General features: G+C 45.6%; 1 pseudogene; it reads right to left on the minus strand.

Annotated features, from left to right (window-relative positions):
* Window positions 1-3,629: 3,629 nt before the first annotated feature.
* Window positions 3,630-27,713, minus strand: part of LOC115651212 — a 67,450-nt pseudogene continuing 43,366 nt past the window's right edge.

Raw genomic sequence — 27,713 nt, forward strand, 5'->3', positions numbered from 1 at the left:
TTCCTGACACCGTTGGGAGTGAAATAATTAAGTTACCCCTGCTGTGGATTCTGAAAACCCTGGGTAAGACCCTGTCTTTCCCAAAACATTCCTCAGTGCCTAAAAACTAATCAGTCATATCCATGGAAGGCAAAACCCTTCCAAATTGGATGACAAGTTACATTATTTTTCTCCCAGCCAGACTCCCAGCTACATATACTGCAGATAAAAGCCTCCCTCGCCGCTCATCTGTTTAACAGAACTGGATTCCTTACTCCCAGAGGAACTTTCTGGGGCTGCTGGAGAAATTACCTTCCTCTCCCCCCTGTATCAGACCCACTTACAAAAGGCTAAAGGTGGGGTTTACAGTGCTTGTGAAACTAAGGGATTCACAATGCATCCGAGCAAGTGCTCCTTTTAATAAGTTTCTTAGCTGGGACACATGATCTCAGGTCCAAGTTAACCCCTCAGATAAACTGCATGCTGCTGTTTTTGTAAAGGGACCATTCAGCCTTACAAGAATAACATTTTAGTCACAGAACTGCAGGCTGGGGAATCTACTACTTTATTCAATTGCATCTCACCAAACTAATTGTGGGGGGAAGGGGAGGAACGTTCCCTCCCAAAACAGGAAGTGAGGGAAGGCTGGAGTATGCCTTCATTTTCTAGTACTCTGGATAACTCGGTTAACTCTGTGATGACCATTTCACTGCAAATTTGCAGGCTCCACAATCAAAAACACCTATGACGAGAGGGTATTCTTTGGACTATTGAACTACTATGGGAAGTTTGTAGTTAACCTCCATGCTTAACCCATTATTTAACTGCTACCTATGAAAGAAATCTGGGTCTGGACCACAGAATGTGACATCTTGGAAAACCCAATTAAAATCTCTGCCCCTCACCTTCTCCTACTACTAGAATGAGGGCAATAACTGACCGACCTCAAAGGAGTGGTGAAGGGATTGCACTAAATTAGGTCTGTTAAGTGCCACCTAAGTGCAAAGTGTTGTTAAGGCCAGTCACTGGCAGAACGGGGCATAGATGGCAGGAATTCATGGTTCCTGGCCCTGTATTTATTCCTCTGCTCCATATTCTCTGTAAATATAGGTACAACATTTACAAATCTCCAACCCTGTGGCCTAGTATCTGGTTTTAAAGACAGTGCATTATAGTGGGGCAGTAGCACCCCTAGTTAAGAATCTTCCTATGCTGCAAGGCCTTTTCCCCCCAGGATAGCCTGCAAAGTGGAGTAGGGAGGCAGGGACTCCCCTTCACTCCCTCGCTGCCTCCAGCCAGTAGACGTGCTCCTCACAGCCCATCGGTACCAAGTTCCTTCCTCACAATGGCTCCACCAACCCTACTGGTGGCATGAAGGGAGCAGGAAGAGACCAAAGCTGGTAGCTGAGTGGCACTGAGGTGTTCCCAGGAAGCCTCCTTGGGGCCCCCCACACATGCAGGTGCCTCACAATCATGTCATTCTCCCTACCAGCACTTCCTCAAAAGACAGGGGAAATTCACTGCCCAAAAACTTCATTAACATAGTTAAGTTTAACTGCTCATAGCAGAATGCTAAATGCACTTTTATGTAATCCTCTGATATCCCAGAAATACACAGGTAATGTCCACAGAAACTCTGCCCTGCAACCTTAACTCTGCACCCCCTGAAGCTGCAATAGTCACTGGGGATATACTGTGAGTAGATTGCAGACAGGGCTGCCCCATAACAAGCAGACCTGAAGAATGATTAACAAAATCTGCCATTGTGCATTGTGTCCAGCAGAATTATATTCACTCATTCCCCTGCATGCACTGCCCATCCCTGTGTTACGTGTAGATGTATTGGATGGTATTGGATGAGGAGCGATTCACTGCAGCCGGTGCCACAGCTCACACTGTCATACAAGGATGGTGTAGATATGCCAAGAGGACCAGGGATCTCTTGTCTCTGTGCTGGTGTGCTGATTGTCTGAGCAGAGGGCCACAATGGTATATGGTTGCCATAGGGATTTGTAGCATTTTGGTGCAGGACAATACAGGACTCGCTAAGAGGTAGATGAAAGTCATGTCCCAAAAGGAATCCTTAAGTCAAGGGTGAAGGGGCAGTAATTCCTGGAAACTAAGGTGGTTTGTGCAGATTAGGCTAAGTGGTTGAGTGCAAGCCAGGCGCAGCTACCTCTTTTTCACTGAGGCCAACTTAAACCTGGCTGTTGCCTTGAGGAATATATAATAGTTTCTCCTTTAGTACTGATGTGCTCTGTCCCCACTGTGGTCCATGTCTTCTGGAAGGACAGCATGCTATGATTAATGATTCAGGGGTGGATTGGCGCTCAAAGTGGACAGTGTTTTACCTCTCCATTTCCCAATTTTCAGGGGGTTAAGTACAGATGCACTTGACATTCTAGAAGAGTACAAGGTGCTGCCAGTCAACTTTAACTCTGCGTTCACAGGGTGTTGAGGCAATTGATATTATTGCAAGAAGCTCACCACTTCATTCTTAAATTCAAAGGGCAGTGGGTCAAAGCCCACTACAAAGCTTTTAGCGTGTGGCAGCAGGTTCCAAGCAACCAGTTAGCATGCACCGGGCTAGTTCACTGCACATTCAGTGTGGCTTGCCGCGCACTAAGTTGCAACACAGACAAGCCTTGAGGCAAGTCAGGAGGTGACCTCCCTTATAGGCTGAGACAATAACTTCATCCTCATGCAAACACACTCATTCACCCCACAATGGACATGGCTTTTCAAGGCAGTTCCACAGCTTGATGCCCGAGGTGCTGTACCCCACAAGGGGCCTTCAAAGAGGAATGGATGATCTCCTCATTAATTCAGCAGTCCTGACCCAAATCCTCAACACACCAGACTCCCGTGTGCACACTTTGCACTGGGCCAGATTCCACACAAGGACTTCAAAAATCCTCTTACCATATCAGGAAGAGATCGCAACTAACTAATCAGTAATTTCCAAACCCAGTTGGTGGATTCATCCTCTGAGGTTTCATCAGGGATTCCTATTGCTGGGACCAGCGAGGCTGGCAATTGCTACAGATGCCAGCCTGCATGGCTGGGGGCCTAGGGAGTGTGGTCCGACTCAGAAAAGATGTATAAGCTGATCGGAACTAAGGGCAATCAGGTGAGCCCTCTTTCATATCCAGTAGTCAATATCATGTTCTTAACATCATCTACAAAACAACTGATGGGGAGAAGCGGGGACAGGTGTGCAGGACTGGAGCTATGAGACTAGCAGCTGGGGTAGCAAACTTATGCAGTCAAGTTGTATGAATGGCAGGGTAGAGATTTTTTTCTGGTAACTTGTTTTGCTTTATGCCTAGAAAGATTAGGTGGTGCTGAAATATCCTTGCTCTCTTACCGTGGTATCATCATGATCCTAGCATGCCTGTTTACACTACCTTCTGCAGTCTCAATAAGACAACCACTGGGGGAATTGAGGTTTCAGCAGCTTTGCTGGTTCAGTAACTTTGGGCAAAACCTACCCCTGAAATGTGAATGAGAGCTGAATGTGTAGGAATCATTAATGTTTGTTTATCTCGTACAGCCAGTTGAGAACAGTTCCCAGGGTGAAGGGTTTCCCTCAGACTCAGAAGAGTGTGGGCATCCTCCACCACACAGCATGAGGAGAGCAAGGTCTGGTCTTGGGCTGTCTGGTGCAGCTGTGTTTGATTGCTGTAAAACCATTTCAGTGTTACCGTTCTGATAGGCATAAGCTAAAGGAACCAGCTGTTGCTTACTGTAGTTTCTGCAGTTTGCAGTTAGGATGTTTCAGTCCCTCACACAGCAGCCTCACTCCACTATCTTCCAGTTTGTTCTCCACAGGTCCAGCTCTGTCAGGGTCTTGTTGGCTCTGAGAGCAGAGGAAGAGCCCCACAACAAGCAGCTGTGAGTCCACAGTCCACCAAGCTGGATGAAGAGATAGAGAACAGTGGCTTATCTTTGATATAATAGGTGCGGAGTTTTCTTTTCTCTGAGGGCTCTCCACCACTGCTCTGCCCCAAGGCCCTGCCCCCTCCCCAAAGCACCTCTCTCACTCTGCCCCCTCCTGAGGCCCCACCCACATCTTCCTGGCCCCACTACACCCATTCCCCTGAGGCCCCACCCTCACTCTGCCTCTTCCTGCCCCACTCTAACTTCTCCACCTAGGCTCCGCCCCCCACCACTCACTCACTGCTCTCTCCCAAGAGCCTCACCTAGCCGCCAAACAGCTGATCAGCAGCTGCTGCCAAACAGCTGTGGCTGGTGGCCACTGAGCACCCATTATTTTTTTTCCATGGGTGCTCCAGCCCTGGAACACATGGAGTTGGCGCCTATGGGTCCTCCAGCCCAAAGCACCATGGAGTTGGCGCCTATGTTTGACATAATCACTATATTGTGGGAGTGCAGGGAGAGATTGCAGCAATGAGCATTGGGAACAAAAATTTGGAAGGCTGGTTGTGAGGATTCTTTTTATTTATACCTGCTGGGCAGGGTTCAGCTCTCATTTACACTGGTGTAACTCTAGAGCTAACCTACTGCCATTAATAGAGACACACTTGAAAGTACAGAACTGAGGGCCCCTTATGGCAGTTACCCTGTATTGCACCAGTGAATGTTCTGTTGAACTGAAGGGACTGGGCACACTGTGGGTGTCTTTTCAGTAGGCTGGGGTAATCTGAACAAAATGCAGATGGGTGTATCTGGGAAATAGTTCACTGTGCTTCATGGCTAGCACTCTGGTTCCCTTCTGATTAAGCAGATGGAGCTGTTATTTTGGTATGAGCTCTCTTGCCCCAAAAATATTCCTCAGGAGTCAAGACCATTTATTAACTATCCCCAGTGTGAACAGAAACCCTTCAACCCAGAAGCCAAACTACCTGATTGTTCTGACACCAAACACCCATATTGCTGATGATCCGGGACCTTTGCATCCTCTCTGCCTACCAAAGAGGGACTGGAATCCCTTGTCCCAAACCACCTTCCAGACCTCTCAATATCTGGGGTAACACGTCTCAGTGATAACTCATTCAAGCAAGAGGGCATTGCCACCCTCCCCATGTCAGCTAGCAGGAGGCTGTGTTGTCACATCAACGGAAAACCTTTCCAAGTCAATGGAAAACCAACAAAGACCATAACAAATGATTAAAACCACTCGGAGGTGAAAAGGACCATTACAGCAGGCATGGGATTGCCCTGACTATGAATGAAGACAAACCACTGTTTTCAGTATAACGGAGTGTAGCAAAGGCACTCTGGATCCATTCACTGAGGAAAACCCTTTCTGGATGGGGTTGCATATATGAATGTTTGGATCTTGGTTCTTGGAAACCAGCTAGCTCTGCAATACACTCAAGCTGAGGTAAAGTCAACTTTATTAGATAGGAAAGGTAACTATTAATTAATGTACATCCAGGTTTGCATTTTATGATTTTGTTTTATATTGTAACTATTTGTTCACTGCTCTCTATTATTTCTCTATCCTCTCAAATAAATCTTCTCTTTTTATTACAAATGGTCACAAGTGCTGTGTGGTTTTACAGGGTTTAAGCTGAAACTGGTAAATTGGGGTACACTGCACCTTCGGGTGCAGAGGATCTGGAATTTCTGTTACCACAGGTTGGATATTAGAGGGGAATAATTCAAAGGGACACTAGGAGTGGGGTTAGGGTTAGGAGACGGCTTGTGTGGAAGTGGAAGTTAACATGAAGTTAGGATTAGGAGACAGCTTGAGTGACTGAAGGGCTGGCAGTGTCAGTGAACTGAGACCCAGCCACCACCAGCAAGGCCACCTCTCATTAGAGGTGGAGGGTAACAAGTCCTGGGTACCCTGAGAATTGCCACAAACCTCCAAACCAGGTGATAATGACAGAAGCAACTAACATGTGACAAGGGCTGGAGAGTAGACTACCTGTTATGTTGCACCATGATTGAACAGATCAATGATTTTTAATTATAAAATCTGTTTTTAAGGATGTTTTCTCCCTGCATGAATTAAATAAAAAGGGGTTTAGAAAGAAAACTAAAAGAACAAGGAGTGACTCCTGTGTGACCACAGAAGCCCTTCCTGGGGCAGGAGCAAGAGTTGAATCTGAAAATTTCTGACTGACTGAAATGGATCAATACTTACCGCAGTCTCTGCAGTCTGCGGTTTGGATGCTTCAGACCTTCACACAGCAGCTGTGCTCCCGTATCTCCCAGTTCATTATCACTCAGTTCCAGGTCTGTCAGGAATGGGTTGGCCCTGAGCACAGAGGAGAGGTCCCCACAACAAGCACCAGCAAGTTCGCAACACCTCAATCTGCAGGAACAGGTGCACAGGTTAGAAAATGAGAACATGTGGCTAAATTATTTGCTGCTGTCAGTGGGTTCCTAGAAACATTGTTTTGAAAGATGTCAAATTCTAGTGGAGGGATAGTAGGTGCTGAGAACTTAACATACTGAAAAGACAGATGTTTAACAGATGTTAGGATGCATAAGGAATGGGACAGGAAATATCAATGAAAATATTATAGTACTGTGATGGGTTGTTCACCCCACACAGGATGGGAAAGGGTTACAGCGTCCAGGTAGGACTATTAACTCCACAGGCTACACCTGGAGGGAGAGCCAGGAAGCAGGGAATTCATGGCTAGCAGGCTCAGCTGGGCAGGAATAGGTGGGGCCTCCAAAGCCAAGGAGCTGGTTACAGATAGCTGCTGGGAAAGGCAGTTGCTCCTGGGAAGAAGAAAGGGTTTGGAGCCGGCACACCCAGAGTAAGGAGGGAACAAGAAGTTGCAGGAAGCAGTCCATGGAAGCAGTGAGTGCTGGGAGAGGAATGCCCAGAACTTCTGGGATGAGGGTCTCTGGACTGGAACCCCAAGTAGTGGGTGGGCCCGGGTTCTCCTACCAGCCACTAACAGACTGCTAGGTCAGTGAACAGGAAGACTGCCTGGGTCACCGTGGGAGTGACAGAGAATTGAAGGATTGTACCCCAAAAGCAGGAGTGCTGAGTGACCTAGCCAAAGGACTGAGTCACAAAGAGGATAATGCAGTTCCTGGGAAAAGAGAGGAGCTACAAAGATGGTGTAACGGTGAGCAAACCACAGACAGGGGTCCACCTTAAGAGCTAATCCCTGGGGTGACCAGGAGGAGGTGCCACACAACCGCTGAATGGTGCACCCCATGACAGGAACGCTGCGTGCAGAACTGGAGGGGTTCCAAGAGAGTGATGAGAATGACCAAGCTCCAGGAAGAACATTCATATGAAGAGACTGAAAAGACTGGGACTGTTCACCTTAGAAAGAAGATGAATAAGAGGGGACATGATGAAAGTATATAACTAAATGCCCCCAAATTTTATTAATGCACAGCTAAGGCTGCCCAGTGCTGTCTCTGCCCTTCTAGAGAATGGCTGAACTTGGACCCTGAACATAAGGAAATACAAAGTACAACTACTTGCTACCCTTACAGTGCAACTTTAACTCTGGCCCCTGGAGCTGGGAGTAGCCCCTGGGAGTGGGTTAGTAAGGACAAGCAAAGGTCTGGCAATGGAGGGAGGTGATGGATTCTCCCTCTCTTGAAGTGTTCAGATCAAGACTGGATGCCTTTCTGGAAGATGCTTTAGTCGAACACAAAAGACACTGGGTTCAGCACAGGAGCAACTGGGTGAAATTCTATGGCTTATGTTATACAGGAGGTCAAACTAGATGATCTGATGGTCCCTCCTGGCCTTAAAGTCTATAATAAGTAGATATGATGAAGGACTAAGAGAAAAGATGCTATTGAGTGTGCTCTGTTCTATGGATTTTATTTGCATATTTATCTGCATGTGTTCCAGCTGCATTCACTGTGTAAAGTGTAGCTGTGTTGAATGATGGAGACTTAGATGGAGCAGCTTGGCAAAGCTATTGCTGTGATATGAAGTGAGCTGTATGAGCTGTACCTTGAGGGACTTGTGATGCACTGACAGATTCCACATCCACCTGTGCTGAAATCTCCATCCTTGGAAGTTTTTGAGGCCCAGCTTAACAAAGCCTTGGCTGGGATGATTTAGTTGGTGTTGGTCCTGCTTTGAGCGGGGGATTGGGCTAGAAGACCTCCTGCAGTCTCTTCCAACTCTAATATTCTATGAAAATATCCTGTAAAACTTGAACAAAAGTTACGGAATTGAGATAAAGTTATTGAATTAAGTTAAACCTCTCTGAATTTGGGGTAACCTCTTTGGAGTTCACTGTATTTCAAATGCAAAATGTTTATGTGCTACTATGGAGATTATATGGAACTTCTTTAGCAGAAATACAAGATTAATGCAATCTCTGAAAGGTATGAGGAAATTCACGTGTATTCATCCAAAATGACCACTGAAGTGGATTTCCTTAGGAAATACCTTGAGGTGAGAGGAATACAAATTCTCCTCCTCTGAAAGCCAACCTTTTGAAGATATGGCATGGGGAGAGAGACCCTTTTGTATACTAACTACTTGCTTCTGGAAATTCCAGTTCAAACCCCTGTACTGTAGGAAAAGGGAACTGAGCATGTTATGAGCATGCCTGTTCTGAACTGAAGCTCTGATGAACTTGTAAATACAAGGACGCCTGGAGGAGTGGTATTAAAAGACTGCACTTGTCAGAAGCCCTGTGAGAGTTGGGATGAACTCTGGTAAACTTATTAGCAGGCATGTAGGTTCTTCTATTGTTTTAATGTTTTCTCTGTAATGCTTTGTACCTTAGGAATAAAGTAGGCTTGCTTAGAAAGAATTGTGCGGTAACTTATGTCTGTAGCAATTATGCTGTTATCCATCTCTAAAGAGAAAGCAGGTGTTCTAGGACAACCTGTCTGTGCTGGGAATGACACAGTGAAGGCAGCAAACTTTCCAGCCTGGGAATACCCTAGTCAGAAGGAAGAGAGACCGGTGTCTCAGTCCAAGAGCAGTAACAGCTGAGGAGCTGAAAACCAAGAGTGGGTGCCCTTAATGACCTGCTGAGGGGAAACACTGATGCAGTTGCCCTGTCCTGCGACAGGACCGAGCACCTCAGCACTGAGATCTGTAGGTTGTGTCAGTAGCGATGAACAAGAGTTTCTTTTTGCCACAGGGGTTGTCAGCAGTGTAGAGGCATAGGTGACAGAGTAGTTGCCAGGGTTCAGACAGAGGCACATGGAGGCAATGGCTCAGAAGGGATCCAAAGGACAAGGGGTTGCATATGCCCCCTTTCCTTCACTGTTCATGAACATTTTTGAATGGTCTTGGTTTTCTCCTGAGGCAGAATGGGAAGTTTCTTAAGTTTCAAACATTTTTGTGGGACAGGGAAACTGTTTCCCAGCCAGGCAGCATCACGTTAATTACAGAAACCAGCTGTTTACCTTATTTTGTGCAGTTTGCATTTGGGATGTGTCAGTCCTTCGCACAGCAGCTGCACTCCTGGATCTCTCAGTTTGTGCTGTCCCAGGTCTAGCTCTGTAAGACTCTAGTTAGTTCTGAGAGCAGAGGAGAGATCCCTGCAACCATCAGCTGTGAGATGACAATACCAAAACCTGTAGGAGACACATACATACAGAGAGTCAAATGACTAGTTGTTTATGCTCCCTTCCCTCTCTCGCCCTCAGGGCCACCCGGGGGGGGGGGGGCAAGAGGGGCAATTTTCCCCGGGCTCTGCAGGGGCCCCCACGAGAGTTTTTCGGGGGCCCTGGAGCGGGGTCTTTCACTTGCTCCAGGGGGCCCAGAAAACTCTTGCGGGGCCGGGCCACAGAGCTTCTTCCGCTCCCGGTCTTTGCCAGCGGGGGGACCTTCAGCTCCGGGGGGAAGGACCCCCTGCCAGCGAATTACCGCCGAAGCGGGATCTGCCACCGAGTGCACCCGTCTTCGGCGGTAATTCAGCGGTGGGGGGCCCTTCCATTCTGGGACCCGCCACCGCAGTGCCCTGAAGACCCGCAGCAGGGGTCCCCCCCACCGAATTACCGCCGAAGAGCAGGCTGCACTTCGGTGGCGGGTCCCACTTCAGTGGTAATTCACCGGCGGAAGGCCCGCACCACGGGTCTTTGGGGCACTTCGGCGGTGGGTCCCGGAATGGACTTCCCACAGGCATGCCTGCGGATGCTCCACCGGAGCCGCCTGCCGCCGATGGCCCCAGGCCCCCAGGATCCTCTGGGCGGCCCTGCTCGCCCTCACTGTTAGTTGGAGTCTAGAAAGGGATTGTTTAATTTGGAATTGTAGTGTTACAGCCAGAGTTTAAAGGGGGTAACATTTAACTTTAACAAGAGGAACTACACAAGAATGAGGATAAGGGGATCAATGGCTAATATTTCCTCCTAGCTTCTGAATGTGAAAGTAAAAGCTGCCCCTAATAACTATGGTTTCTACATCGTATAGCCTGGCTTCAGTATCACAGGAGGCAACCCCTAGGGAATATTACCATCCCCTGGTCTCCACGGATAGGAAACTGGACAGGAAACTAAAAACAACCCAAGGTGATGTGGGGAGCAAAAACAAAACAGGGTGCGAATAAAGTGGGGCACAGGAGGTAGCAGTCAGAAAATGAGGGGGGCATAGGAAAGGTGGTAACCAGGTCAAGGGCTGGAATGGTGCAATGGGGCTCTAAAAGCCCCAGGCCTGGCTGGGGGAGAAACATGATGACCCTCCCACAATCCCTGATGCAGGAGGCTTGTTCTGGGGTGGGACTAAAGGGCTGGAGGAGAGTGGCCTTAGCCTGTGCCATCAGCCAGGGCTCTCCACTGCTGCAGAGCAGCCCCTGGTGAGGGGAGCTGTAAATCAGAGCAGCCCTCAAAACTGTCCAGTTTTACACTGGGGCCATTTCAGCCCCCAGAGCAGCTCAGAACTTAGGATTTGTACAGGTGTCTTAAAGCCACATTAGCCCAGTGCATGGCCCCTCCTCCAAACACAACAATAAATCTCATTCTTGGGGTTGTCCGTATTGGGAGTATGAACCTGGAAGGCCCCATTGTGTGAATTTCCATGTATATCTGTTATGGTCCTTACCCTGCACTCCACAAGGGCATGTGCGGAAAGCTGAAGGAAAGCAGGGGGTAGAGCGTGGCTGCATTTCCAGTGCACCAGGGAACCTCGGCTTTAGAGAGAAACATGTAGCTGGGCTGTAGTCAGGCTCACACTCCTTCTCTGGCCCAATGACTATTTAAATATTTACACAAATTGGAATGGCTTCAGCAGGAGAGACTGAGCGCTCCACCTAACAAATATTCTGTATCCCAGTGGTTAGAGCAGTCTCTTGAGAGACAGGAGACCCCTGTTCAAATCCTTTCAGACTGAGGGGGAATTAAACCTGAGACTCCCATATCCCAGGTGAGTGATCTAACCACTGGGCTAAAAATTATAAGGGAAGTGGTAGCACTACCACCAACACCGCATTGTATCAGGCCTCCCAGGGATGACAGATTAGCAAATGCCTATCTTCCCCTGGATTGTGAATTGTGCTGGGGCTTAGACCTGAGAGAGGCATCCATGCACCTAGAGTGAGGCTGCAGGACACATGTCCAGAGGCAGAAACTTGTCTGTAGAAACTTTTCTAGTAAAAAATAGGTGCCAAGTGAGTTTAGGCACCTACAGGGTTAGGTGACAACCAAGTGGGCTGTTTGTGGATTGCAGTGGGGCCTAACTCTGGGGTTTAGGTGCCTAATTCCCTTTGCAGATCTGGGCCTGTGTGAAGCTGTTCCTTCCCTGAGGCCTAAGGGAAAGGGGAAAGCCAGCCTGCCTTCGAGAACATGGAGGGAACTAAGAATTCTTACAAACAAGGTCCATTTGGAGGCCTTCTTAAAGGGGCCATGCTTTTGTGCTTGGGTTTCTTCCCCTTCTCAGCTGCCATATACAGGACCGGCACCAGGTTTCTCGCACCCTACGAATTCGCCGCCCCCCGCGCTGATCCCATGGCTCCAGTGGAGCTGCCGCAGGCATGCCTGCGGGAGGTCCACCGGAGCCGTGGGAGCAGTCAACCATCCGCAGGCATGACTGCGGCAGGTCAACCGGAGCCGCCTGTTGCCCCCTGGCAAAATGCTGCCCCCTCAATAATCCTGGCGCCCTAGGTGATTGCCTAGGCTGCCTAAATGGTAGCCCCGGCCCTGCCTGTATAGGGTTGTATTAAAAAGGATGAGATTATGTTTCAATTTTTATTGTAATAATAATATTTAATGTCTTTATTAAGACAAATACTTATTCCTCAAGTTCAGGGGAGTTTGGAAGTCGTACTCCAGTTTAGGGCCCTCTTTAGATAACTTACATATTCAAAACATGAGGGGCCATCAAGGTGTTGGTAGCCACTGACACTTCCGGTCCTGGAAGGACACTTAGTTTTCATCCTCTCCACATACCTGCAGGGAGCTCACATCATACACCATCCCCGCACCCTGCTGAGTTCTTTACAGAAAGGAAACTTATCAATACTTGCCGCAGTTTCTGCAGGTTGCAGGCTGGATGTTTCAGTCCCTCACACAGCAGCCTCAGTCCAGAATCTCCCAGGTTGTTCCCCTCCAGGTTCAACTCTGTCAGGGCTGGTTTGATACTGAGAACAGAGGAGAGATCCCTGCAACAAGCTGCTATGAGACCACAACTCTCCAAGCTGCAGGAGACAGATAAACAGGGAAGAAAATGAGCACTTCTCTCTGCCCAGTTCCTTCAGTGAAGACCAATGGGAATAAAGATTCCTTTATTCTGGAATAAAATCACACAACTGGAGTAGTGGATGCTGAGGACCATATGACCATGTGGTGTTTTTGAATCCATGGGCATCTGTAGTTCATTGATCCTGTGTTCCACATACAAATGTTATTCTAAGATAAAGTTCCCAGATTCCATCCCCTTTCCCAGAGAAGATCAGACTGAGCCTGGGACTGTCCATGATCAGATCTAAATGCCAGACCAGCCTCTCTGATCTCTGACGATAACCTTTGTTCAGGCAGCTCTGACTGCTGTGCAGTATGTAGCCTTCGAACATATGGAGGGGAACAAGCTCATATTCATATTTCAGAAAACCAGGAACTACTCAGTAAGGTTCCTGTGCTCCATTAGGAACCACACAGGCAACCCCCAAATGTCAGAAATCCCATACATTTCCCCAAGGAAAAGGAACGCATTTTTTAAACAGCATAATAAGGCTTACACTTCATACCCTGCACCGAGGCCCTGCAAGCACCCGTAAGAGTTAATATGGCACAATTATTTTCCTTGCACTCTGCTTCCAAAATATGAGCACAAAGCCTTCTTGATCCTGGGTCCTTCGATGACAGAGGCACTTGCCAGAAGCATCTTCTCTGGCTGTTCAAAACAAGTTGAAAGTCTGTCTACTTTGCCTCCCACCCAGCAGCAAGGTTCTCACACACTGGGAAAAGTTCAACAGCATTTCTCATTACATGAAAAAGGAGTGAGTTTCTAAAGATCTGAGCATCATGGACCTTTCCCTGACACCCCAAATTAATGTTAGTGAACCTGCCATACTGGATCACCAGGCTGTGCAGGATCATGAAGAGAAAGTCGAAAATTTGGTGATGGGAAGCAAATTAAATAGATACCTAAATTCTATCCATGGCCCCGATACAATTTGGGAAACCTAAGTGTTTAGATCTATCAGTTACTTCCTGCATGTGGACCAACCTTATGACCCAGGCAGCAAAAACCCTTTGAATAGCCATATACACATCAATTATAATAGCTCATCTATGCATTTTCCAGCATCACATTGGTTAGCCACACACTGGTAGCAATTGGAGGTGGTAGGCTTCCAGATGGTGATGTCACGTGCTTCTCCACACTAAAGGGGACAGTCATATCGTCTCTGGTGCTGCAGCTCCATTGTGAACGCTGCACAGACTTACAGCAAAGTGGTCTTCTGAATCTTGAAATTCTGAAGCCACCTGGTGACCCTGGGCCTGAAGCCCTATCCTGTCCCACCAGTTCTGGCATACACATATGCTGTATTTTACTCCCAAAGTAAACATTTGTTTTGGATTAAAAAAAATTCCACAAAAGTTTCAAAAGTCTTTTGCAAAAATGAATTTAAAAAGGAATCAGGAGAGAGGAATTAAAAAAAAAAACAAGTTAAACCATCTCAGATAGGACAGAATTCTACCAAGCAATCAGGACCTGCCAGTGCTTAAATGATACAGGAACAATTCCAAAGGACTGGAAGTATTTCTGATTATTGGAGGGGAACAGCACTCTCTATTTTGTGTCTTGCCTTCTAGGCCAGTATTGTTCATGTTCACAAAACGATAGGTGATAATTATCTACTGCACTGTCCACTTACTTGAACACTTGGGTGATCAAGGACACAGTTATGGAGGGTATCAAAATCACTTGGGTTCACACTAAATTGCCCAAATTCCACTTCCCCAGAAGACAATTAGAGTGGGTAGGAACTTTGCAAGATATGGCTCAACTCAAAGCCTTCCTGTTACATGCCAATATCCAAGACACCACCGTCGTGAGAGGATGAAAAAAAGCCAACAGATGACATGCTAGAAATGTTGGGTTGACGCCTGCAATGGATCTATGTACCCAGGGCACATCTCCACATGATATACCTCACTAGCTCTTCAAACCCCTGTTCAAGCAAGCAATTCAGGCACTCTCTCATCACATCTGGGTATCAGACAAACTCTGGGCTTCTCTGGTTTGGTGCCCAAAGGGGACAATCCACAATTGGGAATAGATTTCCAAAACCCTCCTGTCCAAATCACAGTGACCAGAGAAACTCCAGCCAGGGCAGGGAGCCCATATAGAAGGACTCCAAACCCAGGAAGCTTGGTTTGTCAAGAACAACTTCTCATAGATGTTCTCAGATGCAAACAGTCCTCTAACCACTAAGGACCTCAAAGACCTGGGCTGAAATCCTGGCCCCTTGAAGTCAGTGGCAAAACCTTCATGAATTCAGTGAATCCAGGGTTTAATCCTTAGTATCCCAAAGGGGGTCCTTATTCCAATGGACAAACAAGCAGGAGGCACCTGACAGCGAGTCATGAGCCGGGAAGCCCTGCAGGAGTGAGAGCAGGCTCTGCCCCAGCAGGCATTCTTAGCCATCACATACATGGCAGGGAAGGAGAACACAGTCATAGACAGAGCAAGCCAATACATGATAAATCCTCAAGAGTGGTCTGTGACCAGGGAATGACAGATCAGAAATACCTGTAATGTTCAGTGGAAAAGGTTTCTGGAGTATGTGCAAAGGTTCACATGACCCTTTATTTGCCCCCAACAAAAACAGCCTGACTAATTTCTTCACCTGAGTCTATCCTAAAGACTAACTCCATCCAGGAGCATTCAGCAACTATTTGCCTGTCATGACATACGCAGCCCCTTATCATCCAGTTCATATGGGGTTTGACACTTTTGACCCCTCCCATTAAGTAGCTCCCTGCATTAGCTTCAGGCAGTAGCGACTGACCCACCTTACCCCATATTGCAAAGCTATGGTGACAATACATACTGAGATTCCTCCCAAGGGGGGTCTTGAAATTCTACTTAATGAGCCACATTATGCTTGGTAAAGACAGATGATGTGGAACCAGAAATTAGTGCATCAAAATTGGTGTGTTGGGTATTAGGCCTAGTTGGTGGACAAAAATGAGGGAATGGGCTACTCCACTCATCACCCCTTATTGGTTCCTTAAAGAAAGACTTTGGAGGCGGAAATGAATAGAAGAACAGATGGAGGCTACAGGAGTGAGTTTCACCATCATGGCTGACATGTCCACCATCTCCCGGAACCCTGGACCTTCTTTGTCCTAGTCCCGAGGATATTCTGACCAGCCTGGGCCAGACAGAGGGTCCCAATGACATCACCAGCCAGACAAGCTCCAGCTGAATGCCAGACACCACTTGCAATAAAATGGGATTGGACTTTAACAACAACATTCCAGCCCATCTCCGTGACTTCTCTTTTCCCCAGAGGACAGTTATTACCATCTTTGATACCATCTCAGAACTGTCGAACAGAGTTCTTCTCCTTCTAAAAACTCTCTCCAATTAAAGGGAAAGGGAAAGGGATGTTGCTAAAATGAAAGTGTGATTTAATACTTTATACCTCCAATGTTTTAACTATTTTCCTCTCTTCTTTATCTTTAAAAAAAGGCTAAAAGGAAATTTAATGGTGTGTTGCCATGGCACTAAGCAGGCTAGGTGCCCACATACCAAATCCCAGACCTCGTTCAGCTCTGTTTAGTGTGGACAATGACTAGGTTGTGTTAATATTTTGGCCCATATATTTCATCTAAATTAACAGAACAGCTGCTTGCTGTCATATGACTCATCGAGGGATGGAAGGATGTGTAAATCCTCTTTCCAAGGCTAAGAGACAAGGAGGGCCCTATCCTGGAAGCAGCGACGCTGAGAAGGACTTTGGCATCATGTTGAATAATCAGCTGAACATAAGCTCCCAGTGCAATGAAGTGGCCAAAAGGGCATTATTTATGCCCTTCCATGCCAGTTATAATGCTTCTGATATGTACCCACAGCAGTTATAGTGGGAGAGCCTCATGGCATTCAGGCTGTCTCCCTACCCAAGACTGAAACTCACTTGTGCTGAGCAGGGCTCTTAACCAAGCAAGGGGAAGTGAAAAGGTTAGGTAAGAATCATGCATATAGGCCTGCTTTGTTATTTTAATCCAGTTTCTCTGCATACTGTATTCCTAGTAAATATTAATGTTTTTAAAAGGCTAAGCAGCGTCACTGCATTCACCTTCTGGTTAACAAAGCTTCCAAGAGGGCAAGTCTCTGGAGGCAGGGAGCCTAAGCCATTTGGACCTGCTAAGAAGCCATGGTGAAAAACAGGGCTACTGAAATCCAGAGACACAGTCTCAGGGCATGTCTATACTTGCCATTTAAAGCGGAAAAAGTCCATTTATTGTGCAAAAAACTGGGCATCTACACTTGCCAAAGACTTTAGTGAAACTCAGAAATTTCACTGCAAAAAGAAAAGCACCTCCACGAGAGGTACAGCTCTTACTGGTGATGTTTTTGCAGTGATGTGTAAGTGAAGATATGTTCTTCCTGTATAACAGCTTGCAGCCTCCACAGGATATCCCAGAGTGCCTACCTGACCACTCTAGCCAGCACTTCCGCTGCTTTGATGCCAGGTAAACAGATGTCTGCCCCTCCCTTTGTAAAGCCCCAGGAACTTGAAACTCCCCTTCCTTTTTTCTGGCCAGATGACAATGCCTGCTCCAGAGGGCAAAGGATCCCGATGCAGCAATGCTGAGCTACTGGAGCTGACTAGTGTTTGGGGAAAGGGGGTGTAGAGGGACCCAAGATGCCCTGCAATCACTCCCACCCCACCTTTCCTGGAGAGCTGCACTGTGGGATAGCCGCCCTCAGGGTGCTGCTCTCATCAGTGATGAAGTTCTGACGCCTGTGACCCTAAGTTAATACACAAACCAGCGGTTTTCTTTACCGTTCCCTATCACTGGTGAAACTGACAGCACAAAAACGCAAGTGTAGACATAGCCTCAGAGTGTGCCCTGCATCTATTACATCACTCCTTTGCTAAAGCCACTCCCAGGGTCCTCATGAGATGGAGATGGTGAAGATGAGAGTGCATTAAAAGAGGAAAGAGAATGAAACAGAGAAAAGATAGGAGAGAGAGAGAGAAAAAAAGAGAGTAAACAACTCCCATTCCCACCCAAATCAGGGGGAAATTAGATTAACTGAGGATACATGAACAAGTGCTTTAGAAATATCCAAGATAGTCTCTCTAGGCTCCTCTTTGCAGACCGCATGCAGTTCCCTCATGCCATACTCCTGTGAGCCTGGTGCCAAACATATTTGTGGGCCCCCATGAGTGAAGTGGTGCATGGTATGGGGAGGTTGGTCCCCAGAGCGAGGGTCTGGCCAGGGACATGGTATGACAGGGCACTATTTACAAACCAGCAGTTGCCAGACACACAGTGGCCTGCCAGCATGCCCCTTCCCCTCAGGGGCAGGCCATGCCATGCCACGCCACACATCCCCCCTGCCCAACATCAGAACCACCCCCTCCATTCCTTAAGACCAGAGCCCCACTAGACCCTCTATACCCATCACCCTCCTTGATCCTGCCACAAATGCTCAGTGCCCCCCCCCCACAGCCCACAACTGCCCAGCACCCCACACAGAACCCCCACTCCCTAGTGCCCCAACACACACAGATTTTCCCCACCCCCAACCCTCCAGAGACCCACCTCCCCCACTCCCTGCCCCCCAGCCGCACTCATCGGCCCTGGAAGGTGACTGTTCCTGCCAGGCTGGGGAATCACTCCAGCCCCTTGGGAGTGGTGTGATCAGCCAGGCCAGGGCCTGTCCCAGACAGGCTCCTTCAGGACCCACTTGCCTGCAGGGCCCATCCAAGCCTCCCACACTGTCCCCTCCCCACAACCGGCAGAGACTGGCCAGCCTTCTGCACCAGTCCCAGGTGGCTCAGCTCCAGGGATACAGGCGTGTCCCCACAGGTGACGGAAAGCAGAGACTGCCCTGAGCCAGAGGTACACTGGGACCCGGCGGGTGGGGCCAGGGGGTGAAGTGGAGCCCTCTGCCAGCTGGCGGGCAGGCCAAGAGGAGCTGGGGGAGGACCGTGCAGGCTGGTGGGGTCTCAGGGCACAGTGCAAGCAGAGCAGGCCAGGGCCCTTTCTGAGAAATAGGCCTGGCTCCATGGCGCCACTGTAAACCGGGCACTGCTTACCTCTGTCCCTTCACCTCACTTATTGATATGGTAATTGGCTTAAATGGCATTGAACTACTAGGCTGACATTAAGTCAACTCCACACATACTAACTAGAAATTTAAACAAATTCTTAAGCACCAGATGAATCTATACAGTTGCTACAGCAGCCATGGCAACTGATGCTGTTCCCTAAAAACAAAAGAATAGAAATTGTCTATGTTGTTCTCTGGAAACAGATTTTTTTCTATTTCCAGAACATTTAAGTAGCCCTCTGCCTGGTGTAATCATACATGATTTATGAATTATGCTGCAGTTTCTATTAATTGTAAATCCTCCACAAACAAAAATAAAGCGGATACCAAAAGGTGTTCCTTAAATGCACATAGTCAAATAGAACAGGTGCGACCAAGTAACCCATTCTATTTTTTTTTTGAACTAGTGGAACTCTGGTGCTTTGAGCATTCAAATACAATTCTAAGTGTTCACACAAATGCCAGTGTCTCTAGTGGTTACATGCTTTTGTATTGGTCAATAGCTGTTTTTATCATTTCTGGAGATATCATAGAAATGATCATTTTTGGCCAAGATTGTTGATTTTAATTTACCCGCAAAGATAAACACTGATAATATGAGCATTGGCTTAATTTTTTTCCTATGAAAACTAACATTCAGTATTGTATAATTGGTGTTTCACTTTCCAAAATTACATCCCCACATGTAACCAGAAATGATGGCTTATTAGTTTCTGACACCAAAGGGTATATAAGAAGGGAAGTTAATTTTAAGGCAAAATATTTTGTTTTTATCTGATACTGACTGATAGAAGCAAGTTTCTGAAATATTTTAGATCATATGTAGCAATGAATGCTTCTAAAACACTAACTTTAGCTCTAACCATATTTTACTGCATGTGGGTAAGAGGTTTCCAGTGAGAACACTTCTTCTTTATTATTTTAACATGCTACATTATGGTGGGTACTATTGACACTGGGCTTACGGCAGAATTCCTGATACAGCAAGTTCATTTAAGCATTAAACCTTTATTTTTAAGAAATGTCTTAAAACTGGCAATAAACAAAACATAGAAATTAAGACACACAGTATTTTGGATTTATTTGACTCATGCTGTAATGCAAAACCTTATCTGTGACCTCAGCAACCATGGTGTGCATGAATGAAGCAGCTGGGATCAAGTTTGCTGGAAGAGATGTGAAAAATCTCTAAGGGGGAAGCACAAGGCAGGAGTTAAGGGTCTGCATTATAGCATTAATCGATGAATGTGGAGAGTGTGGTGCGTCTGTAACTCCTCTTCTTTCTGATGGGTGTCAATGTCTCATTGATAGTGAATAATTGGAGCTGTGTGCTGCAATGTGGGGCAGACTTTCCCTTTAACTGGGTATTCCCTGTCTCTTAAGGTTTTGGGTTGGTGGTAACAATGTGCCCTTGAGCAACATCACCTCTTTTTAATGACGGGTTTGCCATTTTAATTTTATTTTAATACCAAAGAACTATTAAAGCAAACAGATTTCCACATTTTGCAGCACTGCAGAACTACATGCTAATTTTTATTTAGGCCTGGTCTACACAGATTTTGTACTAACATAATTACATCACTAGCCAAAATGGTTTTTTTAACTAAACTACTTATACTGGTAGTGGTACAAACCCTCGTGAGAATGCTGGTACAGTAATGTAAAGGTGCCTTATACAGGTGTACCTTATTCCCTTTTTCTGGTGGGAATAAACTCTATTGATATAGGTATCTTTATACCAGTATAACTGCATGCAGACTAGGTGGGTTAGGGGTGGGGTTTTGGGGGGGAGGGGTTACCATGTTTTAACTATATTGGTATTGTTAAAGTGGTACAATTTGTGTATTTAGACAAGCCCTTAGCAGTACAGACATTTCCTTCATAATCTCAAGGGTCCATTCTCAGATTATTCCATGCTGAGGTGCTGCACGAACTGCCTATGAGCTGTCTGCACTTTGTCCATTTTACAGCAATGTTCTCAGATTGCTGCAGCCTATGGTTTTGTTTGCAATTGGTTCAACTGGATTTAAAGCAGAGGAAAATGCCTGCTGTCTGCTGCAGGCTATGCCAATGGGTATATTGCTCAAACTGAGTGTAGTTGTTGGAGCATAACACTCTGAGATGACAAGCAAGTACGGAGCATCCCAGTGTAATTTATCTCCCACAGCTCCTGACCATTGAACAATTGGAGGATGAGGCTCTGAGAACTACAGAAAAGGGATCTGCACCACCAAGCATTAAATTCAGCATTTAGTTTTACTCCACTATTGAGCATTAGCAAGGCATATAAAAGGCAGTAAGAAGAGGTTCTATAAATACATTAGGAGCATGAAAAAGATGAAGGTAAGTGTAGGTCCATTACTTAACAGAGAAGGACAGCTAATAATGGATGACATCAAGAAAGCTGAGACGTTTAACACCTACTTTGCTTCAGTCTTCACTAAAAATTCACTGTGACCAGATCCCTAACACAATTAATATCAAAAGCCAGGAGGGAGGAACACAAGCCAGAATAGAGAAAGAACAGGTTAAAGAATATTCAGGTAAGATAGACTTATTCAAGTTGGCAGACTCTGAGGAAATTCACCCTGGATTACATGAGGAACTAGCCAAAGCAATATCAGGCTTGGCTACACTTGCAAGTTAAAACACATTAAAGCAGCCCCGGGCACCCTAGCTCCCTACCTGTCCACCCTGGCAAGGCACGTAGAGTGCTCGGACTGCGCAGCTAGAGCATTCCTGGTACTCCACCTCGGAGAGTGGAGTAACATTTGATGTGCACCGGCTGAAATGCCCGGGAGTCAGTGTGAACAAAATATTGCATTACTGCGCTCTGATCAGCCTCCAGAAACGTCCCATAATCACCTTACGTCAAGTGGCCACTCTTGTCTTGGTTTTGGAATTGCTGCAGGAATGCGGATATGTGGATATGCCCTTTCAAAGCTCCATTTCTGACAGCAGACATGCTTATATGCTCCAGTAGAGAGGCGGGGAGAGGGGGTTGCTGCTGTGTGAACTTACAAGACAGCATGCTGACATGCTCTCAGCCACCCAAAAACCCACTCTCTCCCCCCCACATATGCACAACACACTCCCTATCCCACTCCACACACACCCCCATGAAAAGCATGTGCAACACTTGCCTCCTGGGATAGCTACCACAATGCACTGCTCTCTGTGGCCGTTGCAAGAGCTGCTAATGTGGCCACACCAGTGCACTGGCAGCTGTCAGTGTGGACAGACTGCAGCGTTTCTCTACTGTGCTCTACGAAGGCTGGTTTAACTCAAACCGCCCTACATCTGCAAGTGTAGCCATGCACTCAGAACCATTAGCGATTATCTTTCAGAACTCTGGGAGGACACATGAGGTCCCAGAAGCTGGAGAAGGGCAATACAGTACTTACCTTTGAAAAGGGGAAGAGGACCCAGGGAATTATAAACCACTCAGCCTAACTTTGATACCTGGAAATTATAAAACTATCAATTATAAGTACTTGAGGATAATAGGGGTGATAAATATGGCTAACGTAGATTGGTCAAGAACCAGTCATGCTAAACCAATCTAATTTACTTCTTTGATGGGGTAACCAGCCCAGTGGTTTGTAGAGAAAGTAGTAAATGTGATTATCAGGACTTCACTAAGGATTCTGACACAGTCCCACATGATATTCTGTTAGAAAACTAGGGAAATGTGGTCTAGATTAAATTACAATGGAGATGAAAAACATACTAAAATGGAAGTTATCAATAGTTAAGCCTCCCAGTTTGACAGCAATCTCAAGTGAAAATCTCAAGTGGGGTCCACAGGCAACTATTCTGAGTATGGTGCTATTCAATATTTTTATTAATCACTTGAATGATGGAGTGGAAAGTATGCTTATAAAATCTGGGGATGACATCACCTGGGAGGGGCTGCAAGCACTTCAGGGAACAGGATTAGAATTCCAATAAGCTTGATAAATTGTAGGTTGAAATCAATAAAAATAAAATTCAATACATACAAGTGCAAAATACTGCACATTAGAAAGAAAAAAATCAACACACAACAACAAATGAGATAACTGGGTAAGCAGTAGAACTGCGGAAAAGGACCGGGGGTTGTAGTGGATCACAAACTGAATATAATCAACTGTTTGATGCTGTTGTGAAAAATGCTAATTAGCATTCTGGGATGTATTACAGGAGTGTCAATGTAGACATAGAGCAGAACAGTTACTTCCAATTTAGCACTGGTGAGACCTCAGCTGGAGTACTGTGTCCAGTTCTGGTGCTACAACTCTAAGAAAGATGTGGACAAGCTGGAGATAGTACAGAGAAAAACAACAAAGATGATAAGAAGTTTAAAAAACCTGACCTACAAGGAAAGGTTGAGAGAATTGGGCATGTTTAGCCTAGAAAGAGGAGGCTGAAGGGGATATGATAACAGTCTTCAAATATTTTAAAAATTGTTGTTAAGGGGACAGTGAGCAGATTGTTCTCTATGCACACCAAGGGTAGGACAAGTAGTAATAGGCTTAGTTTGCAGCAAGGAAGATTAGATTGGATATTAGGAAAAATTTCAGCTAAAGATAGATAAGCACTGGATCAGGTTACCTAGAGAAGTTGTGGTTTCCCTTTTTTTGGAGGTTTTTGAGATCTGTCAGGGATGGTTTAGGTTTACTTGGTCCTGTCTCAGCATGGGAAGATGGACTAGATGACCTCTTGAGGTGCCTTCTAGCCCTACAATTTCTATGATTTTAAGTAAAAAGGCATCAGTCATATCTGTTGTGTTTTATAAGAGAAACATTGTTCCCTGCCATTCACTGAGTATAGGTGTCACTTTCTATCTTTTACATTCAGTGAGTTCCGTGAAATTAAACTATGAGAAGATAGTTTGAGTTAGGCTAAAGAGAATGTGAAAAAGCCCATGAGTTATTTTTGCTCCCTTTATTGAGAAGTTTTTAAACTGAGGATGTGATTTGCTGGCTCCCTGATGAAGGGCTTTGAAAAGTCAGCAAGGTCTCATGAGGAGCTCTCTAACTTCCTTTTTCAATTGCTGACACAAAGCACATTCCCCTCCCCTGAATTCTTTAGTTTCAGCTGCATCCCTATTCCTGTCTCATACACATAAAAATGACAGAAAACTTTCCAGTAATGGAGAGAACAGAGAAGACCAAGCAATCATTATAAGAGATAATATCCTGGTAGTTTGAGCCTAAGGAAACTCCATAACTATTTCATTAGCTTGCTGAAATATTAGAATTGCTTTGTGGTGAGTGATTCAACCATATATTAGTTATCGAGATGTATGGGAAAAGAACATTTATTCTATTAAAAAAACTGAAAAATGTTGAGCTCTGGTAATACTTACTGATATAACCCATTTGTTGGGGTTGGAAGTTCTTCCTCATGGTCTTCAAACATAAATTCACAGCAATTCACATAAAGTGACTCCAGCCTATGACAATTCTTTACACAAAATGAAAGAACCATTTGATCCATTTGGGTAAATTTATTTCGATTTAACTTTACTTCAGTGAAATCCAGTGCACTTTTCACAAACTTTTGTTCTTGGATCTCATACAAACAGTGAAACACGTCATGCTCGTACATCTCCACATTATACTCAGTGGGACTAAAAGGGAATAAATCTGTTTGTTGTTTTGCTTGAACCCACTTCAGTAAATCTGGTTTAATTTTAGGTGAAATTTTACAGCCAATTATTTTCTCAATGTCCTTCATTCTTTCTTCATTTAAGAGTCCAAACAGAAATCGCACTGTTAACATTAAATAATTTCTAGAGAGTTTCCATAGTTTTCTAATAATGTTTTTACATTTTTCTTGGGAGTCCCTGAATCATTTCTTGTTTCTTCATCTTTCTCCAAGACATAAAATAAAGCTGCAAAAAACTCTTGAAAACTTAAGTGAATGAAGCTATAGACACTCACACAATCAATGTCTTTTTGAAACCCACGAAAGCTCATGCTCCAAAACGTCTGTTAGTCTATAAGGTGCCACAGGATTCTTTGCTGCTTTTGAAATACATTCTCATTCAAAAAGAGGGGAAGAGAGTCTCTCTGATCTAAGCCATATTTCTTGATTTCTTCTTCCTCAAACAGTACCTTTTGTTTCCAGATTCCATCAAGCAGCCAAGGAGCAAAGTCCCCTTAGATTAGCTTGCATCTTTTGTTTCATATTGCTTCTTAGAGCCTTTACTAAACTGGAAAGGTAGAGTATATACACTCCAGTGGTTGTTTCTGAAGTCTGTGCAAGATCCTCACCTTTTTCAAGCTGCTGTTTCACACAGTGCAGATGATCCAACACACGATGGGGACAAAGCACATGGTGAAGAGAATTTCATTTCCTCTCACAAATCGTAAAGCTTGTCTTGCTTGGCTGTCATTTCGAAAGAACTTGTGGAAATATTCTCTCCTTTCAGCTTCAGAAAATCCCAGGATCTCTGCATACTGGGACCACTCCAACACTGTCCCAGTTTCTCCAGGGCAGTTGGCCTTGTAGTGATTATCAAATAACTTTCAGGAAGAACTGTTTTCCTAAATAAACTGCTCGGTATGATATCCACTGGCTTCTTCTCCAGGGGTCAGAGCATAGGTTATCTTCTGACTGTCAAAAGGAAATCTCAGTTCATCAAAACCATCAATTAAGAACAGAAGTTTTTCTGGCGTCACCAAAATCTTTCTAATCGGTGCATTTGTATTAGAACAATTTTAAAAATCAGGTCAGCCACACTTCCCTGCTCAGTAAGTAGGTTCATTTCCCGACAATTTATGTAGAAAACAAAGTCAAACATTTCCTTATAGAGTTCTCCAGATGCCCAATCGCACATGATCTTTCTTGATGTCATTGTTTTTCCAATCCCTGCAGCTCCCAGCAGCACAACAATTTGTGGTGTTTGTCCATCTTTATCAGGTTTAAATAGGGTGTCTATAGTATTACAGAACTAGCTTGTTTAGTAATGATTTTTGCAAGTCTCCACCCCATGGCCATTATTTCATGTTCCTTCTCATTTTCATGAAGAGGTTTGTCTAGAATAGTCAGCTTTGTGTATCTTGTGTTTAGAATCACATTCTCACCAAGACGACTCTTCATGTCTTTATTACTCTGTACTTCTTAAAAACATCTTCTTTATACTTCTTCCTATAACCTGAACCAGTAACATCGGACATTAGAAATATTGAACTGAAAGTTCAATAAAAAGGTTTATTAATCTGTTACAACAAAATTTTTACAATAGTAAAGGTACCCAGCACTGATGTTGCACCTTTACCTATAAATTGGATCCTGAAATCACTTGATTATGTGCCTGGCCCTGAACCCTTACAGGGGTGGGGAACCTTTTTTCCATCAGGGGCCACTGACCCACAGAAAAAATCAGCTATGGGCCACCCACAGCCCAGTGGGGGGGGGGAGGCACGGAGGCTCGGGGCTTCACCTAGGCCGCACCTGCAGGTGCCACCTCCGCAGCTCCCATTGGCCACAGTTCCCAGGCAATGTGAGCTGTGGAGCCAGCACTAGAGGGGCAGCACATGAAGCTTCCCTGATCACCTAGGGGCCACAGGGACATGCTGGTCACCGCCGAGAGCTGCGTGAAGCCAACCAGACCTTCTGGCAACCCAGTGGCTTCTGGCCCACAGTGCGGAGACTTGGCCATGGGCCAGATTAAATGAAGCAGCGGCCTGGATCTAGCCCATAGTCCATAGGTTCCCCGCCCTGCCTTGCTCAAATAATTCATCCTACTAAAATTATTCATATGCATAGACTGTAGGCATCACTTCACCCCCTCACACAAATGCAGTCACTGCTTGGGGAAAACCTGGCAATCATTTATCAATTCACAGCAACACTATATAAGTTATGACACAAAGTGGAACAGACTTTCATATGCAACTGAAACAATTCTGAGACTGAGGTGGAAAGAATGGAACTTCACAAATTAGAATGTGCCTAGGGCATTTAAGTTGGAAAGAGAAACTGTCATAGGATTCTTAATGATCAGAGTTGAGTACTTCTGGTTATCTTCCTATTTAATTCTGAGCTGAAATAATGCTCCTCTTAGTAGTGTCCCTCCAGAGAGATGTTGTGCACACGTTATAAGTTGCCCGAGGTAACAGAAGTTCCACTCGGCCCATTACATAAAATTATTTGTAAAAGCACCAAGATTTAAAACAGAGTGACTGGTTCAAAGGGTCACAAGGCTCATGGTCAAGTCAAGGGTAGGCATGACAATGGGCTGAGAGAGTCTAAAAATGGAGGAAATGTGTATAGTCAAAAACACTAATATGCATTTTATTGGTTAATTTTGATGGAATGAGGTAGACAGCCTGTTTGGACACAATTTGTGTGTAGGAGTCACGCAACCAGAAGAGCAGGACATGTGGATTGTAAGTAGAGAGCTTTGCCATTATGGCCGCCATTCCCACCATCAACCTGGGATCCACCATGACACTGTTGGGCCTTCATCTTCTTGATCCTGAAAGATGTTCTGACCAGAAGGAGTCCCAGAGAGGTATCCAAATGCATCACCATCTCCACTGGCTTTTTGCCAATTCATGAACTTCACCCTGGGATGTGAACTGAGACCCACCCTCTCATAGGATTTCAGAGCCTGGGATCCAGCCCAAGCCCAAACCTTCTACACTGCAGTTTTTAGCCCTGCATCCTGAGGACCCACAAGCCTGAGTCAGCTGGCATGAGCCAGTATAGACACACCCTCTGAGACACAGAGGCAGCTAAATACAATGTCTTAAACAGCCAGACACTGGTAAGAATTTGCTGTGTCTCAGAGTGGATGATTCAGACCATGTGCTGGACTGTGATCCCCAGCAGAAAGGCTGCCAGGGAAAGTCCAGCACCAGAAAGAGAGAGGGCTGCATTTTCTCTTTGCTCCGCTTTCCCTCTCCATTGATCTGAGTAGAAACAAGACTGGACATCAGCAATTACAGCAGCACACCACCATAAGGCTATCCTGGGGCTGATGCCAGCTGCTGCCCACTACAAACTAGGGAATTCTCTTTGGCTGGAGTGCTATTGCCGTTGTCACTATTACAGCCTTCACTTTGTTGCCTTTGGGAACCGGTAACAT

This window comes from Gopherus evgoodei, chromosome 4 (genome assembly GCF_007399415.2).
Source record: "Gopherus evgoodei ecotype Sinaloan lineage chromosome 4, rGopEvg1_v1.p, whole genome shotgun sequence".
NCBI classification, from domain to species: Eukaryota; Metazoa; Chordata; order Testudines; family Testudinidae; genus Gopherus; species Gopherus evgoodei.